The following is a 14,538-nucleotide window of genomic DNA, read 5'->3' as shown; positions in this document are numbered from 1 at the left end:
GCCACAAATCAATCCGGAGATCTAGTTACATAGGTAGTAAGGTTGAACAGTAACTCACGTCCGACAAGTTCAACCAAGTGAGGGCTTTGCGTCTTTGAATGGGGTCATCCGGCGCTAGCACATTTCTAACATGTTTCTGCCGTATAAGAAAACATAACAAACATGGCATGCTTACCTACCCGCGATCCGCCGGTGTCACTAAATGTACGTAGCCGCCGCTAGCTCCGAGGTGAGCTCATCTCGGGAGTGACAGCCCGCTCAGCCAATCACTGGCTCGTTTCAGAAGAAACTGCGGCTACAGACAGCGGGGGACACCGGCAATCGCATGGAGACACCGGCTGATCTCGGAGAGGGAAGCATAACATGATTGTTCTGTTTTCTTATATGGCGGCAAGATGTTAAAAAAGTGCTAGCGCCGGAAAACCCCTTTAATTTGTCCTGCATGGTGTTCCCCACTATCCTATTAGGTAGACAATGAAATTTCCACCTTTTGGGTCTTTAGCTAGTATCCATGCTAGTTTCCGCTGCTAAAAGAACCCTAGGGCAGCGTGGAAAAGAAGTGTAAGGTCAGCTAGGAGCAAAGGTCTCCTTTCTCGGAATAGAACGGCAAAAATTTGGTAGAAAGAAAGGCACTGCTGAGATTCGAACTCAGGATCTCCTGTTTACTAGACAGGCGCTTTAACCAACTAAGCCACAGCGCCACATGCCACTGTTGCTGCGGAAAGTCAGAAAATGATACAGTGCGAAGCCATGATTTCGAATCACACAAACTCTGATGACTTTATGGAGCAAATGCTGCATTCTCTCTTTCTTCCTCTCAATGCATAAGACGGAATAAAGAGATTGAATGGATACCAGGAAAGCGCTATCATGAGTAAGAGCTAGGACGGGTCAATTTTTAAGCTCTGTGCATTGGTTCATCTTTGAACAAGTTTCCATTAGTATACGTGGGACATGACGTAGTGTAGGAGATGAGATTAGCTCCACTAAGCCAGTGCCTGAAAGACAACATTCAATGATAAAGCAGCCACAGACTTGTTCCAATTGTTTTCACAATCTAGCACCAGGTGAAATCACTTGATGTAGGCGAGGTGGCCGATTGGTTAATTCAATGGTGCTTGTTGCTATCCTGAAATGAAGCCAATGCCATTTCCTGCTCTTGGGCGTTTAGCCATTATGCAGACTTTTTCCCTTGCTCGGATTACCCTAGGTGTAGACGAGTTTGAGGTCAGCTAAGAGCGAGCAGCTCCTTTTAAAAAGAAAATGGCAAAAAAAAATTGAGAAGAAAGGTAGGCACTGCTGAGAGTCGAACTCAGGATCTCCTGTTTACGAGACAGGCGCTTTAACCAACTAAGCCACAGCGCCACAGGCCTCAGCCTGGGGAAGCCAGGAAAGGGGCTTAACTGCAGTGGCTGATTTACCGCCTTCAATGAAAAGTTAGCCAAAGACTTGTTCGGATAGGTTTCGGCATCTGCTAGCAGGGACAGGTCTCTTGTGTTGACGAGGTGGCCGAGTGGTTAAGGCGATGGACTGCTAATCCATTGTGCTCTGCATGCATGGGTTCAAATCCCATCCTCGTCGATTTCTTCTGCCTCTTCCAAGGAGGTATCTTGGTTTGCCTTTTCTATATTGTCAGCAGGTGCAGTGGATGCCCCAAGCAGAGATGTTTACCATCAGCAATCGTGAAGGAGGCAGCATGCCACAAATCAATCCGGAGATCTAGTTACATAGGTAGTAAGGTTGAACAGTAACTCACGTCCGACAAGTTCAACCAAGTGAGGGCTTTGCGTCTTTGAATGGGGTCATCCGGCGCTAGCACATTTCTAACATGTTTCTGCCGTATAAGAAAACATAACAAACATGGCATGCTTACCTACCCGCGATCCGCCGGTGTCACTAATGTACGTAGCCGCCGCTAGCTCCGAGGTGAGCTCATCTCGGGAGTGACAGCCCGCTCAGCCAATCACTGGCTCGTTTCAGAAGAAACTGCGGCTACAGACAGCGGGGGACACCGGCAATCGCATGGAGACACCGGCTGATCTCGGAGAGGGAAGCATAACATGATTGTTCTGTTTTCTTATATGGCGGCAAGATGTTAAAAAAGTGCTAGCGCCGGAAAACCCCTTTAATTTGTCCTGCATGGTGTTCCCCACTATCCTATTAGGTAGACAATGAAATTTCCACCTTTTGGGTCTTTAGCTAGTATCCATGCTAGTTTCCGCTGCTAAAAGAACCCTAGGGCAGCGTGGAAAAGAAGTGTAAGGTCAGCTAGGAGCAAAGGTCTCCTTTCTCGGAATAGAACGGCAAAAATTTGGTAGAAAGAAAGGCACTGCTGAGATTCGAACTCAGGATCTCCTGTTTACTAGACAGGCGCTTTAACCAACTAAGCCACAGCGCCACATGCCACTGTTGCTGCGGAAAGTCAGAAAATGATACAGTGCGAAGCCATGATTTCGAATCACACAAACTCTGATGACTTTATGGAGCAAATGCTGCATTCTCTCTTTCTTCCTCTCAATGCATAAGACGGAATAAAGAGATTGAATGGATACCAGGAAAGCGCTATCATGAGTAAGAGCTAGGACGGGTCAATTTTTAAGCTCTGTGCATTGGTTCATCTTTGAACAAGTTTCCATTAGTATACGTGGGACATGACGTAGTGTAGGAGATGAGATTAGCTCCACTAAGCCAGTGCCTGAAAGACAACATTCAATGATAAAGCAGCCACAGACTTGTTCCAATTGTTTTCACAATCTAGCACCAGGTGAAATCACTTGATGTAGGCGAGGTGGCCGATTGGTTAATTCAATGGTGCTTGTTGCTATCCTGAAATGAAGCCAATGCCATTTCCTGCTCTTGGGCGTTTAGCCATTATGCAGACTTTTTCCCTTGCTCGGATTACCCTAGGTGTAGACGAGTTTGAGGTCAGCTAAGAGCGAGCAGCTCCTTTTAAAAAGAAAATGGCAAAAAAAAATTGAGAAGAAAGGTAGGCACTGCTGAGAGTCGAACTCAGGATCTCCTGTTTACGAGACAGGCGCTTTAACCAACTAAGCCACAGCGCCACAGGCCTCAGCCTGGGGAAGCCAGGAAAGGGGCTTAACTGCAGTGGCTGATTTACCGCCTTCAATGAAAAGTTAGCCAAAGACTTGTTCGGATAGGTTTCGGCATCTGCTAGCAGGGACAGGTCTCTTGTGTTGACGAGGTGGCCGAGTGGTTAAGGCGATGGACTGCTAATCCATTGTGCTCTGCATGCATGGGTTCAAATCCCATCCTCGTCGATTTCTTCTGCCTCTTCCAAGGAGGTATCTTGGTTTGCCTTTTCTATATTGTCAGCAGGTGCAGTGGATGCCCCAAGCAGAGATGTTTACCATCAGCAATCGTGAAGGAGGCAGCATGCCACAAATCAATCCGGAGATCTAGTTACATAGGTAGTAAGGTTGAACAGTAACTCACGTCCGACAAGTTCAACCAAGTGAGGGCTTTGCGTCTTTGAATGGGGTCATCCGGCGCTAGCACATTTCTAACATGTTTCTGCCGTATAAGAAAACATAACAAACATGGCATGCTTACCTACCCGCGATCCGCCGGTGTCACTAAATGTACGTAGCCGCCGCTAGCTCCGAGGTGAGCTCATCTCGGGAGTGACAGCCCGCTCAGCCAATCACTGGCTCGTTTCAGAAGAAACTGCGGCTACAGACAGCGGGGGACACCGGCAATCGCATGGAGACACCGGCTGATCTCGGAGAGGGAAGCATAACATGATTGTTCTGTTTTCTTATATGGCGGCAAGATGTTAAAAAAGTGCTAGCGCCGGAAAACCCCTTTAATTTGTCCTGCATGGTGTTCCCCACTATCCTATTAGGTAGACAATGAAATTTCCACCTTTTGGGTCTTTAGCTAGTATCCATGCTAGTTTCCGCTGCTAAAAGAACCCTAGGGCAGCGTGGAAAAGAAGTGTAAGGTCAGCTAGGAGCAAAGGTCTCCTTTCTCGGAATAGAACGGCAAAAATTTGGTAGAAAGAAAGGCACTGCTGAGATTCGAACTCAGGATCTCCTGTTTACTAGACAGGCGCTTTAACCAACTAAGCCACAGCGCCACATGCCACTGTTGCTGCGGAAAGTCAGAAAATGATACAGTGCGAAGCCATGATTTCGAATCACACAAACTCTGATGACTTTATGGAGCAAATGCTGCATTCTCTCTTTCTTCCTCTCAATGCATAAGACGGAATAAAGAGATTGAATGGATACCAGGAAAGCGCTATCATGAGTAAGAGCTAGGACGGGTCAATTTTTAAGCTCTGTGCATTGGTTCATCTTTGAACAAGTTTCCATTAGTATACGTGGGACATGACGTAGTGTAGGAGATGAGATTAGCTCCACTAAGCCAGTGCCTGAAAGACAACATTCAATGATAAAGCAGCCACAGACTTGTTCCAATTGTTTTCACAATCTAGCACCAGGTGAAATCACTTGATGTAGGCGAGGTGGCCGATTGGTTAATTCAATGGTGCTTGTTGCTATCCTGAAATGAAGCCAATGCCATTTCCTGCTCTTGGGCGTTTAGCCATTATGCAGACTTTTTCCCTTGCTCGGATTACCCTAGGTGTAGACGAGTTTGAGGTCAGCTAAGAGCGAGCAGCTCCTTTTAAAAAGAAAATGGCAAAAAAAAATTGAGAAGAAAGGTAGGCACTGCTGAGAGTCGAACTCAGGATCTCCTGTTTACGAGACAGGCGCTTTAACCAACTAAGCCACAGCGCCACAGGCCTCAGCCTGGGGAAGCCAGGAAAGGGGCTTAACTGCAGTGGCTGATTTACCGCCTTCAATGAAAAGTTAGCCAAAGACTTGTTCGGATAGGTTTCGGCATCTGCTAGCAGGGACAGGTCTCTTGTGTTGACGAGGTGGCCGAGTGGTTAAGGCGATGGACTGCTAATCCATTGTGCTCTGCATGCATGGGTTCAAATCCCATCCTCGTCGATTTCTTCTGCCTCTTCCAAGGAGGTATCTTGGTTTGCCTTTTCTATATTGTCAGCAGGTGCAGTGGATGCCCCAAGCAGAGATGTTTACCATCAGCAATCGTGAAGGAGGCAGCATGCCACAAATCAATCCGGAGATCTAGTTACATAGGTAGTAAGGTTGAACAGTAACTCACGTCCGACAAGTTCAACCAAGTGAGGGCTTTGCGTCTTTGAATGGGGTCATCCGGCGCTAGCACATTTCTAACATGTTTCTGCCGTATAAGAAAACATAACAAACATGGCATGCTTACCTACCCGCGATCCGCCGGTGTCACTAAGTGTACGTAGCCGCCGCTAGCTCCGAGGTGAGCTCATCTCGGGAGTGACAGCCCGCTCAGCCAATCACTGGCTCGTTTCAGAAGAAACTGCGGCTACAGACAGCGGGGGACACCGGCAATCGCATGGAGACACCGGCTGATCTCGGAGAGGGAAGCATAACATGATTGTTCTGTTTTCTTATATGGCGGCAAGATGTTAAAAAAGTGCTAGCGCCGGAAAACCCCTTTAATTTGTCCTGCATGGTGTTCCCCACTATCCTATTAGGTAGACAATGAAATTTCCACCTTTTGGGTCTTTAGCTAGTATCCATGCTAGTTTCCGCTGCTAAAAGAACCCTAGGGCAGCGTGGAAAAGAAGTGTAAGGTCAGCTAGGAGCAAAGGTCTCCTTTCTCGGAATAGAACGGCAAAAATTTGGTAGAAAGAAAGGCACTGCTGAGATTCGAACTCAGGATCTCCTGTTTACTAGACAGGCGCTTTAACCAACTAAGCCACAGCGCCACATGCCACTGTTGCTGCGGAAAGTCAGAAAATGATACAGTGCGAAGCCATGATTTCGAATCACACAAACTCTGATGACTTTATGGAGCAAATGCTGCATTCTCTCTTTCTTCCTCTCAATGCATAAGACGGAATAAAGAGATTGAATGGATACCAGGAAAGCGCTATCATGAGTAAGAGCTAGGACGGGTCAATTTTTAAGCTCTGTGCATTGGTTCATCTTTGAACAAGTTTCCATTAGTATACGTGGGACATGACGTAGTGTAGGAGATGAGATTAGCTCCACTAAGCCAGTGCCTGAAAGACAACATTCAATGATAAAGCAGCCACAGACTTGTTCCAATTGTTTTCACAATCTAGCACCAGGTGAAATCACTTGATGTAGGCGAGGTGGCCGATTGGTTAATTCAATGGTGCTTGTTGCTATCCTGAAATGAAGCCAATGCCATTTCCTGCTCTTGGGCGTTTAGCCATTATGCAGACTTTTTCCCTTGCTCGGATTACCCTAGGTGTAGACGAGTTTGAGGTCAGCTAAGAGCGAGCAGCTCCTTTTAAAAAGAAAATGGCAAAAAAAAATTGAGAAGAAAGGTAGGCACTGCTGAGAGTCGAACTCAGGATCTCCTGTTTACGAGACAGGCGCTTTAACCAACTAAGCCACAGCGCCACAGGCCTCAGCCTGGGGAAGCCAGGAAAGGGGCTTAACTGCAGTGGCTGATTTACCGCCTTCAATGAAAAGTTAGCCAAAGACTTGTTCGGATAGGTTTCGGCATCTGCTAGCAGGGACAGGTCTCTTGTGTTGACGAGGTGGCCGAGTGGTTAAGGCGATGGACTGCTAATCCATTGTGCTCTGCATGCATGGGTTCAAATCCCATCCTCGTCGATTTCTTCTGCCTCTTCCAAGGAGGTATCTTGGTTTGCCTTTTCTATATTGTCAGCAGGTGCAGTGGATGCCCCAAGCAGAGATGTTTACCATCAGCAATCGTGAAGGAGGCAGCATGCCACAAATCAATCCGGAGATCTAGTTACATAGGTAGTAAGGTTGAACAGTAACTCACGTCCGACAAGTTCAACCAAGTGAGGGCTTTGCGTCTTTGAATGGGGTCATCCGGCGCTAGCACATTTCTAACATGTTTCTGCCGTATAAGAAAACATAACAAACATGGCATGCTTACCTACCCGCGATCCGCCGGTGTCACTAAATGTACGTAGCCGCCGCTAGCTCCGAGGTGAGCTCATCTCGGGAGTGACAGCCCGCTCAGCCAATCACTGGCTCGTTTCAGAAGAAACTGCGGCTACAGACAGCGGGGGACACCGGCAATCGCATGGAGACACCGGCTGATCTCGGAGAGGGAAGCATAACATGATTGTTCTGTTTCTTATATGGCGGCAAGATGTTAAAAAAGTGCTAGCGCCGGAAAACCCCTTTAATTTGTCCTGCATGGTGTTCCCCACTATCCTATTAGGTAGACAATGAAATTTCCACCTTTTGGGTCTTTAGCTAGTATCCATGCTAGTTTCCGCTGCTAAAAGAACCCTAGGGCAGCGTGGAAAAGAAGTGTAAGGTCAGCTAGGAGCAAAGGTCTCCTTTCTCGGAATAGAACGGCAAAAATTTGGTAGAAAGAAAGGCACTGCTGAGATTCGAACTCAGGATCTCCTGTTTACTAGACAGGCGCTTTAACCAACTAAGCCACAGCGCCACATGCCACTGTTGCTGCGGAAAGTCAGAAAATGATACAGTGCGAAGCCATGATTTCGAATCACACAAACTCTGATGACTTTATGGAGCAAATGCTGCATTCTCTCTTTCTTCCTCTCAATGCATAAGACGGAATAAAGAGATTGAATGGATACCAGGAAAGCGCTATCATGAGTAAGAGCTAGGACGGGTCAATTTTAAGCTCTGTGCATTGGTTCATCTTTGAACAAGTTTCCATTAGTATACGTGGGACATGACGTAGTGTAGGAGATGAGATTAGCTCCACTAAGCCAGTGCCTGAAAGACAACATTCAATGATAAAGCAGCCACAGACTTGTTCCAATTGTTTTCACAATCTAGCACCAGGTGAAATCACTTGATGTAGGTGAGGTGGCCGAGTGGTTAATTCAATGGTGCTTGTTGCTATCATGAAATGAAGCCAATGCAATTTCCTGCTCTTGTGCGTTTGGCCATTATGCAGACTTTTTTCCCTTGCTCGGATTACCTTACGGGTAGACAAGTTTGAGGTCAGCTAAGAGCGAGCAGCTCCTTTTAAGAAAAAAATGGCAAAAAAAATGAGAAAAAAGGTAGGCACTGCTGAGAGTTGAACTCAGGAGCTCCTGTTTACAAGACAGGTGCTTTCAACCAACTAAGCCAAAGCGCCACAGCGCCAAAGGCCTCAGCCGGGGGAAGGCAGGAAAGGGGCTCAACTGCAGTGGCTGATTTACCGCCTTCAATGAAAATTTAGCCAAAGACTTGTTCGGATAGGTTTCTGTATCTGCTAGCAGGGACAATTTTCTTGTGTTGACGAGGTTGTGCTCTGTGCTCTGGGTTCGAATCCCATCCTCGTTGAGTTCTTCTGCCTCTTCCAAGGAGGTATCTTGGTTTGCCTTTTCTATATTGTCAGCAGGTGCAGTGGATGCCCCAAGCAGAGATGTTTACCATCAGCAATCGTGAAGGAGGCAGCATGCCACAAATCAATCCGGAGATCTAGTTACATAGGTAGTAAGGTTGAACAATAACTCACGTCCGTCAAGTTCAACCAAGTGAGGGCTTTGCGTCTTTGAATGGTGTCATCCGGCGCTAGCACATTTCTAACATGTTTCTGCCGTATAAGAAAACATAACATGGTATGCTTACCTACCCGCGATCCGCCGGTGTCACTAAATGTCTGTAGCCGCCGCTAGCTCCGAGGTGAGCTCATCTCGGAAGTGGCAGCCCGCTCAGCCAAAAACTGGCTCGTCTCAGAAGAAATGGCGGCTACAGACAGCGGGGGACACCGGCAACCGCATGGAGACACCGGCTGATCTCGGAGAGGGAAGCATAACATGATTGTTCTGTTTTTTTGTATGGCAGCAAGATGTTAAAAAAGTGCTAGCGCCGGAAAACCCCTTTAATTTGTCCTGCATGGTGTTCCACACTATCCTATTAGGTAGACAATGACAAGTATCCATGCTAGTTTCCGCTGCTAAAAGAACCCTAGGGCAGCGTGGAAAAGAAGTGTAAGGTCAGCTAGGAGCAAAGGTCTCCTTTCTCGGAATAGAACGGCAAAAATTTGGTAGAAAGAAAGGCACTGCTGAGATTCGAACTCAGGATCTCTTGTTTACTAGACAGGCACTTTAACCAACCAAGCCACAGCGCCACATGCTGTGCACCAAAAAGCCAGAAAATTATACAGTGCGAAGCCATGATTTTGATTCACACAAACTCTGATGACTTTATGGAGCAAATGCTGCATTCTCTTTTTCTTCCTCTCATTGTATAAGACGGAATAAAAAGATTGAAAGGATATCAGGAAAGAGCTATCATGAGTAAGAGCTAGGGCAGGTCAATTTTTTTTTGCTCTATGCATTGGTTCATCTTTGAACAAGTTTCCATTAGTATACTTGGGACATTACATAGTGTAGGAGATGAGTTTACCTCCACTCAGCCAGTGCCTGACAGACAACATTCAATGATAAAGCAGCTCAGAATTGTTCCATTTGTTTTCACAATCTAGCACCAGGTGAAATCACTTGATGTAGGCGAGGTGGCCGAGTGGTTAATTTAATGGTGCTTGTTGCTATCCTGAAATGAATCCAATGCCATTTCCTGCTCTTGGGCGTTTAGCCATTATGCAGACTTTTTTCCCCTGGCTCGGATTACCCTAGGGGTCGACGAGTTTGAGGTCAGCTAAGAGCAAGCAGCTCCTTTTAAGAAGAAAATGGCAAAAAATAAAAAAAATGAGAAGAAAGGTAGGCACTGCTGAGAGTCAAACTTAATATCTCATGTTTACGAGACAGGTGCTTTAACCAACTAAGCCACAGTGCCTCAGGCCTCATCCTGGGGAAGCCAGGAAAGGGGCTCAACTGCAGTGGCTGATTTACCGCCTTTAATGAAAAGTTAGCCAAAGACTTGTTCGGATAGGTTTCGGCATCTGCTAGCAGGGACAGGTCTCTTGTGTCGACGAGGTGGCTGCTAATTCATTGTGCTCTGCATGCATGGGTTCGAATCCCATCCTCGTCAGTTTCTTCTGCTTCTTCCAAGGCGGGAACTTGCTTTGCTCTTTCTTTATCGTCAGCACGGGAAGTGGATGCCCCAACCATAGATGTTCACCATCAGCAATCGTGAAGGATGCAGCATGTGACAAATCAATCGGAGATCTAGTTACATAGGTAGTAAGGTTGAACAGTAACTCACGTCCGACAAGTTCAACCAAGTGAGGGCTTTGCGTCTTTGAATGGGGTCATCCGGCGCTAGCACATTTCTAACATGTTTCTGCCGTATAAGAAAAACATAACAAACATGGCATGCTTACCTACCCGCGATCCGCCGGTGTCACTAAATGTACGTAGCCGCCGCTAGCTCCGAGGTGAGCTCATCTCGGGAGTGACAGCCCGCTCAGCCAATCACTGGCTCGTTTCAGAAGAAACTGCGGCTACAGACAGCGGGAGACACCGGCTGATCTCGGAGAGGGAAGCATAACATGATTGTTCTGTTTTCTTATATGGCGGCAAGATGTTAAAAAAGTGCTAGCGCCGGAAAACCCCTTTAATTTGTCCTGCATGGTGTTCCCCACTATCCTATTAGGTAGACAATGAAATTTCCACCTTTTGGGTCTTTAGCTAGTATCCATGCTAGTTTCCGCTGCTAAAAGAACCCTAGGGCAGCGTGGAAAAGAAGTGTAAGGTCAGCTAGGAGCAAAGGTCTCCTTTCTCGGAATAGAACGGCAAAAATTTGGTAGAAAGAAAGGCACTGCTGAGATTCGAACTCAGGATCTCCTGTTTACTAGACAGGCGCTTTAACCAACTAAGCCACAGCGCCACATGCCACTGTTGCTGCGGAAAAGTCAGAAAATGATACAGTGCGAAGCCATGATTTCGAATCACACAAACTCTGATGACTTTATGGAGCAAATGCTGCATTCTCTCTTTCTTCCTCTCAATGCATAAGACGGAATAAGAGATTGAATGGATACCAGGAAAGCGCTATCATGAGTAAGAGCTAGGACGGGTCAATTTTTAAGCTCTGTGCATTGGTTCATCTTTGAACAAGTTTCCATTAGTATACGTGGGACATGACGTAGTGTAGGAGATGAGATTAGCTCCACTAAGCCAGTGCCTGAAAGACAAACATTCAATGATAAAGCAGCCACAGACTTGTTCCAATTGTTTTCACAATCTAGCACCAGGTGAAATCACTTGATGTAGGCGGGGTGGCCGATTGGTTAATTCAATGGTGCTTGTTGCTATCCTGAAATGAAGCCAATGCCATTTCCTGCTCTTGGGCGTTTAGCCATTATGCAGACTTTTCCCTTGCTCGGATTACCCTAGGTGTAGACGAGTTTGAGGTCAGCTAAGAGCGAGCAGCTCCTTTTAAAAAAGAAAATGGCAAAAAAAAATTGAGAAGAAAGGTAGGCACTGCTGAGAGTCGAACTCAGGATCTCCTGTTTACGAGACAGGCGCTTTAACCAACTAAGCCACAGCGCCACAGGCCTCAGCCTGGGGAAGCAAGGAAAGGGGCTTAACTGCAGTGGCTGATTTACCGCCTTCAATGAAAAGTTAGCCAAAGACTTGTTCGGATAGGTTTCGGCATCTGCTAGCAGGGACAGGTCTCTTGTGTTGACGAGGTGGCCGAGTGGTTAAGGCGATGGACTGCTAATCCATTGTGCTCTGCATGCATGGGTTCAAATCCCATCCTCGTCGATTTCTTCTGCCTCTTCCAAGGAGGTATCTGGTTTGCCTTTTCTATATTGTCAGCAGGTGCAGTGGATGCCCCAAGCAGAGATGTTTACCATCAGCAATCGTGAAGGAGGCAGCATGCCACAAATCAATCGGAGATCTAGTTACATAGGTAGTAAGGTTGAACAGTAACTCACGTCCGACAAGTTCAACCAAGTGAGGGCTTTGCGTCTTTGAATGGGGTCATCCGGCGCTAGCACATTTCTAACATGTTTCTGCCGTATAAGAAAACATAACAAACATGGCATGCTTACCTACCCGCGATCCGCCGGTGTCACTAAAGTACGTAGCCGCCGCTAGCTCCGAGGTGAGCTCATCTCGGGAGTGACAGCCCGCTCAGCCAATCACTGGCTCGTTTCAGAAGAAACTGCGGCTACAGACAGCGGGGGACGGGACACCGGCAATCGCATGGAGACACCGGCTGATCTCGGAGAGGGAAGCATAACATGATTGTTCTGTCTTCTATATGGCGGCAAGATGTTAAAAAAGTGCTAGCGCCGGAAAACCCTTTAATTTGTCCTGCATGGTGTCCCCACTATCCTATTAGGTAGACAATGAAATTTCCAACTTTTGGGTCTTTAGCTAGTATCCATGCTAGTTTCCGCTGCTAAAAGAAACCTAGGGCAGCGTGAAAAGAAGTGTAAGGTCAGCTAGGAGCAAATGTCTCCTTTCTCGGAATAGAACGGCAAAAATTTGGTAGAAAGAAAGGCACTGCTGAGATTCGAACTCAGGATCTCCTGTTTACTAGACAGGCGCTTTAACCAACTAAGCCACAGCGCCACATGCCACTGTTGCTGCGGAAAGTCAGAAAATGATACAGTGCGAAGCATGATTTCGAATCACACAAACTCTGATGACTTTATGGAGCAAATGCTGCATTCTCTCTTTCTTCCTCTCAATGCATAAGACGGAATAAAGAGATTGAATGGATACCAGGAAAGCGCTATCATGAGTAAGAGCTAGGACGGGTCAATTTTTAAGCTCTGTGCATTGGTTCATCTTTGAACAAGTTTCCATAGTATACGTGGGGACATGACGTAGTGTAGGAGATGAGATTAGCTCCACTAAGCCAGTGCCTGAAAGACAACATTCAATGATAAAGCAGCCACAGACTTGTTCCAATTGTTTTCACAATCTAGCACAGGTTGAAATCACTTGATGTAGGCGGGGTGGCCGATGGTTAATTCAATGGTGCTTGTGCTATCCTGAAATGAAGCCAATGCCATTTCCTGCTCTTGGGCGTTTAGCCATTATGCAGACTTTTTCCCTTGCTCGGATTACCCTAGGTGTAGACGAGTTGAGGTCAGCTAAGAGCGAGCAGCTCCTTTTAAAAAGAAAATGGCAAAAAAAAATTGAGAAGAAAGGTAGGCACTGCTGAGAGTCGAACTCAGGATCTCTGTTTACGAGACAGGCGCTTTAACCAAACTAAGCCACAGCGCCACAGGCCTCAGCCTGGGGAAGCCAGGAAAGGGGCTTAACTGCAGTGGCTGATTTACGCCTTCAATGAAAAGTTAGCCAAAGACTTGTTCGGATAGGTTCGGCATCTGCTAGCAGGGACAGGTCTCTTGTGTTGACGAGGTGGCCGAGTGGTTAAGGCGATGGACTGCTAATCCATTGTGCTCTGCATGCATGGGTTCAAATCCCATCCTCGTCGATTTCTTCTGCCTCCTCCAAGGAGGTATCTTGGTTTGCCTTTTCTATATTGTCAGCAGGTGCAGTGGATGCCCCAAGCAGAGATGTTTACCATCAGCAATCGTGAAGGAGGCAGCATGCCACAAATCAATCCGGAGATCTAGTTACATAGGTAGTAAGGTGAAAACAGTAACTCACGTACGACAAGTTCAAAACAAGTGAGGGCTTTGCGTCTTTGAATGGGGTCATTCCGGCGCTAGCACATTTCTAACATGTTTCTGCCGTATAAGAAAAATAACAAACATGGCATGCTTACCTACCCGCGATCCGCCGGTGTCACTAAGTGTACGTAGCCGCCGCTAGCTCGAGGTGAGTCATCTCGGGAGTGACAGCCCGCTCAGCCAATCACTGGCTCGTTTCAGAAGAAACTGCGGCTACAGACAGCGGGGGACAACGGCAATCGCATGGAGACACCGCTGATCTCGGAGAGGGAAGCATAACATGATTGTTCTGTTTTCTTATATGGCGGCAAGATGTTAAAAAAGTGCTAGCGCCGGAAAAACCCCTTTATTTGTCCTGCATGGTGTTCCCCCACTATCCTATTAGGTAGACAATGAAATTTCCACCTTTTGGGTCTTTAGCTAGTATCCATGCTAGTTCCGCTGCTAAAAAGAAACCTAGGGCAGCGTGGAAAAGAAGTGTAAGGTCAGCTAGGAGCAAAGGTCTCCTTTCTCGGAATAGAACGGCAAAAATTTGGTAGAAAGAAAGGCACTGCTGAGATTCGAACCCAGGATCTCCTGTTTTACTAGACAGGCGCTTTAACCAACTAAGCACAGCGCCACATGCCACTGTTGCCGCGGAAAGTCAGAAAATGATACAGTGCGAAGCCATGATTTCGAATCACACAAACTCTGATGACTTTATGGAGCAAATGCTGCATTCTCTCTTTCTCCTCTCAATGCATTAAGACGAATAAAAGAGATTGAATGGATACCAGGAAAGCGCTATGAGTAAGAGCTAGGACGGGTCAATTTTTAAGCTCTGTGCATTGGTTCATCTTTGAACAAGTTTCCATTAGTATACGGGGAATGACGTAGTGGAGGAGAGGAGATTAGCTCCACATAAGCCAGTGCCTGGAAAGACAACATTCAATGATAAAGCAGCCACAGACTGGATTCCAATTGTTTTCACAATCT

At 46.7% G+C, this 14,538-nt stretch overlaps 21 non-coding genes across 21 annotated transcripts; 6 read left to right on the top strand and 15 right to left on the bottom strand.

Moving 5' to 3' along the window:
- Nucleotides 1–627: 627 nt before the first annotated feature.
- Nucleotides 628–701, bottom strand: TRNAT-AGU (transfer RNA threonine (anticodon AGU)). The gene has a single exon. It is a non-coding gene; the product is annotated as a tRNA-Thr (tRNA).
- A 590-nt stretch (nucleotides 702–1,291) lies between these two features.
- On the bottom strand, nucleotides 1,292–1,365 carry TRNAT-CGU (transfer RNA threonine (anticodon CGU)). The gene has a single exon. It is a non-coding gene; the product is annotated as a tRNA-Thr (tRNA).
- Nucleotides 1,366–1,499: 134 nt separating this feature from the next.
- On the top strand, nucleotides 1,500–1,581 carry TRNAS-GCU (transfer RNA serine (anticodon GCU)). The gene has a single exon. It is a non-coding gene; the product is annotated as a tRNA-Ser (tRNA).
- A 743-nt stretch (nucleotides 1,582–2,324) lies between these two features.
- Nucleotides 2,325–2,398, bottom strand: TRNAT-AGU (transfer RNA threonine (anticodon AGU)). Its single transcript has one exon. It is a non-coding gene; the product is annotated as a tRNA-Thr (tRNA).
- A 590-nt stretch (nucleotides 2,399–2,988) lies between these two features.
- On the bottom strand, nucleotides 2,989–3,062 carry TRNAT-CGU (transfer RNA threonine (anticodon CGU)). The gene has a single exon. It is a non-coding gene; the product is annotated as a tRNA-Thr (tRNA).
- A 134-nt stretch (nucleotides 3,063–3,196) lies between these two features.
- TRNAS-GCU (transfer RNA serine (anticodon GCU)) lies at nucleotides 3,197–3,278 on the top strand. Its single transcript has one exon. It is a non-coding gene; the product is annotated as a tRNA-Ser (tRNA).
- A 744-nt stretch (nucleotides 3,279–4,022) lies between these two features.
- On the bottom strand, nucleotides 4,023–4,096 carry TRNAT-AGU (transfer RNA threonine (anticodon AGU)). The gene has a single exon. It is a non-coding gene; the product is annotated as a tRNA-Thr (tRNA).
- Nucleotides 4,097–4,686: 590 nt separating this feature from the next.
- On the bottom strand, nucleotides 4,687–4,760 carry TRNAT-CGU (transfer RNA threonine (anticodon CGU)). The gene has a single exon. It is a non-coding gene; the product is annotated as a tRNA-Thr (tRNA).
- Nucleotides 4,761–4,894: 134 nt separating this feature from the next.
- On the top strand, nucleotides 4,895–4,976 carry TRNAS-GCU (transfer RNA serine (anticodon GCU)). Its single transcript has one exon. It is a non-coding gene; the product is annotated as a tRNA-Ser (tRNA).
- A 744-nt stretch (nucleotides 4,977–5,720) lies between these two features.
- TRNAT-AGU (transfer RNA threonine (anticodon AGU)) lies at nucleotides 5,721–5,794 on the bottom strand. Its single transcript has one exon. It is a non-coding gene; the product is annotated as a tRNA-Thr (tRNA).
- Nucleotides 5,795–6,384: 590 nt separating this feature from the next.
- TRNAT-CGU (transfer RNA threonine (anticodon CGU)) lies at nucleotides 6,385–6,458 on the bottom strand. Its single transcript has one exon. It is a non-coding gene; the product is annotated as a tRNA-Thr (tRNA).
- Nucleotides 6,459–6,592: 134 nt separating this feature from the next.
- Nucleotides 6,593–6,674, top strand: TRNAS-GCU (transfer RNA serine (anticodon GCU)). The gene has a single exon. It is a non-coding gene; the product is annotated as a tRNA-Ser (tRNA).
- A 743-nt stretch (nucleotides 6,675–7,417) lies between these two features.
- TRNAT-AGU (transfer RNA threonine (anticodon AGU)) lies at nucleotides 7,418–7,491 on the bottom strand. The gene has a single exon. It is a non-coding gene; the product is annotated as a tRNA-Thr (tRNA).
- Nucleotides 7,492–8,079: 588 nt separating this feature from the next.
- Nucleotides 8,080–8,154, bottom strand: TRNAT-UGU (transfer RNA threonine (anticodon UGU)). Its single transcript has one exon. It is a non-coding gene; the product is annotated as a tRNA-Thr (tRNA).
- A 904-nt stretch (nucleotides 8,155–9,058) lies between these two features.
- Nucleotides 9,059–9,132, bottom strand: TRNAT-AGU (transfer RNA threonine (anticodon AGU)). Its single transcript has one exon. It is a non-coding gene; the product is annotated as a tRNA-Thr (tRNA).
- A 1,587-nt stretch (nucleotides 9,133–10,719) lies between these two features.
- Nucleotides 10,720–10,793, bottom strand: TRNAT-AGU (transfer RNA threonine (anticodon AGU)). The gene has a single exon. It is a non-coding gene; the product is annotated as a tRNA-Thr (tRNA).
- Nucleotides 10,794–11,384: 591 nt separating this feature from the next.
- Nucleotides 11,385–11,458, bottom strand: TRNAT-CGU (transfer RNA threonine (anticodon CGU)). Its single transcript has one exon. It is a non-coding gene; the product is annotated as a tRNA-Thr (tRNA).
- A 134-nt stretch (nucleotides 11,459–11,592) lies between these two features.
- Nucleotides 11,593–11,674, top strand: TRNAS-GCU (transfer RNA serine (anticodon GCU)). The gene has a single exon. It is a non-coding gene; the product is annotated as a tRNA-Ser (tRNA).
- Nucleotides 11,675–12,416: 742 nt separating this feature from the next.
- TRNAT-AGU (transfer RNA threonine (anticodon AGU)) lies at nucleotides 12,417–12,490 on the bottom strand. The gene has a single exon. It is a non-coding gene; the product is annotated as a tRNA-Thr (tRNA).
- A 586-nt stretch (nucleotides 12,491–13,076) lies between these two features.
- Nucleotides 13,077–13,150, bottom strand: TRNAT-CGU (transfer RNA threonine (anticodon CGU)). Its single transcript has one exon. It is a non-coding gene; the product is annotated as a tRNA-Thr (tRNA).
- Nucleotides 13,151–13,282: 132 nt separating this feature from the next.
- Nucleotides 13,283–13,364, top strand: TRNAS-GCU (transfer RNA serine (anticodon GCU)). Its single transcript has one exon. It is a non-coding gene; the product is annotated as a tRNA-Ser (tRNA).
- Nucleotides 13,365–14,538: the final 1,174 nt, after the last annotated feature.

This window comes from Dendropsophus ebraccatus, unplaced genomic scaffold (assembly GCF_027789765.1).
Source record: "Dendropsophus ebraccatus isolate aDenEbr1 unplaced genomic scaffold, aDenEbr1.pat pat_scaffold_661_ctg1, whole genome shotgun sequence".
NCBI classification, from domain to species: domain Eukaryota; kingdom Metazoa; phylum Chordata; class Amphibia; order Anura; family Hylidae; genus Dendropsophus; species Dendropsophus ebraccatus.
This window is presented reverse-complemented; position numbering and strand designations above follow the sequence as displayed.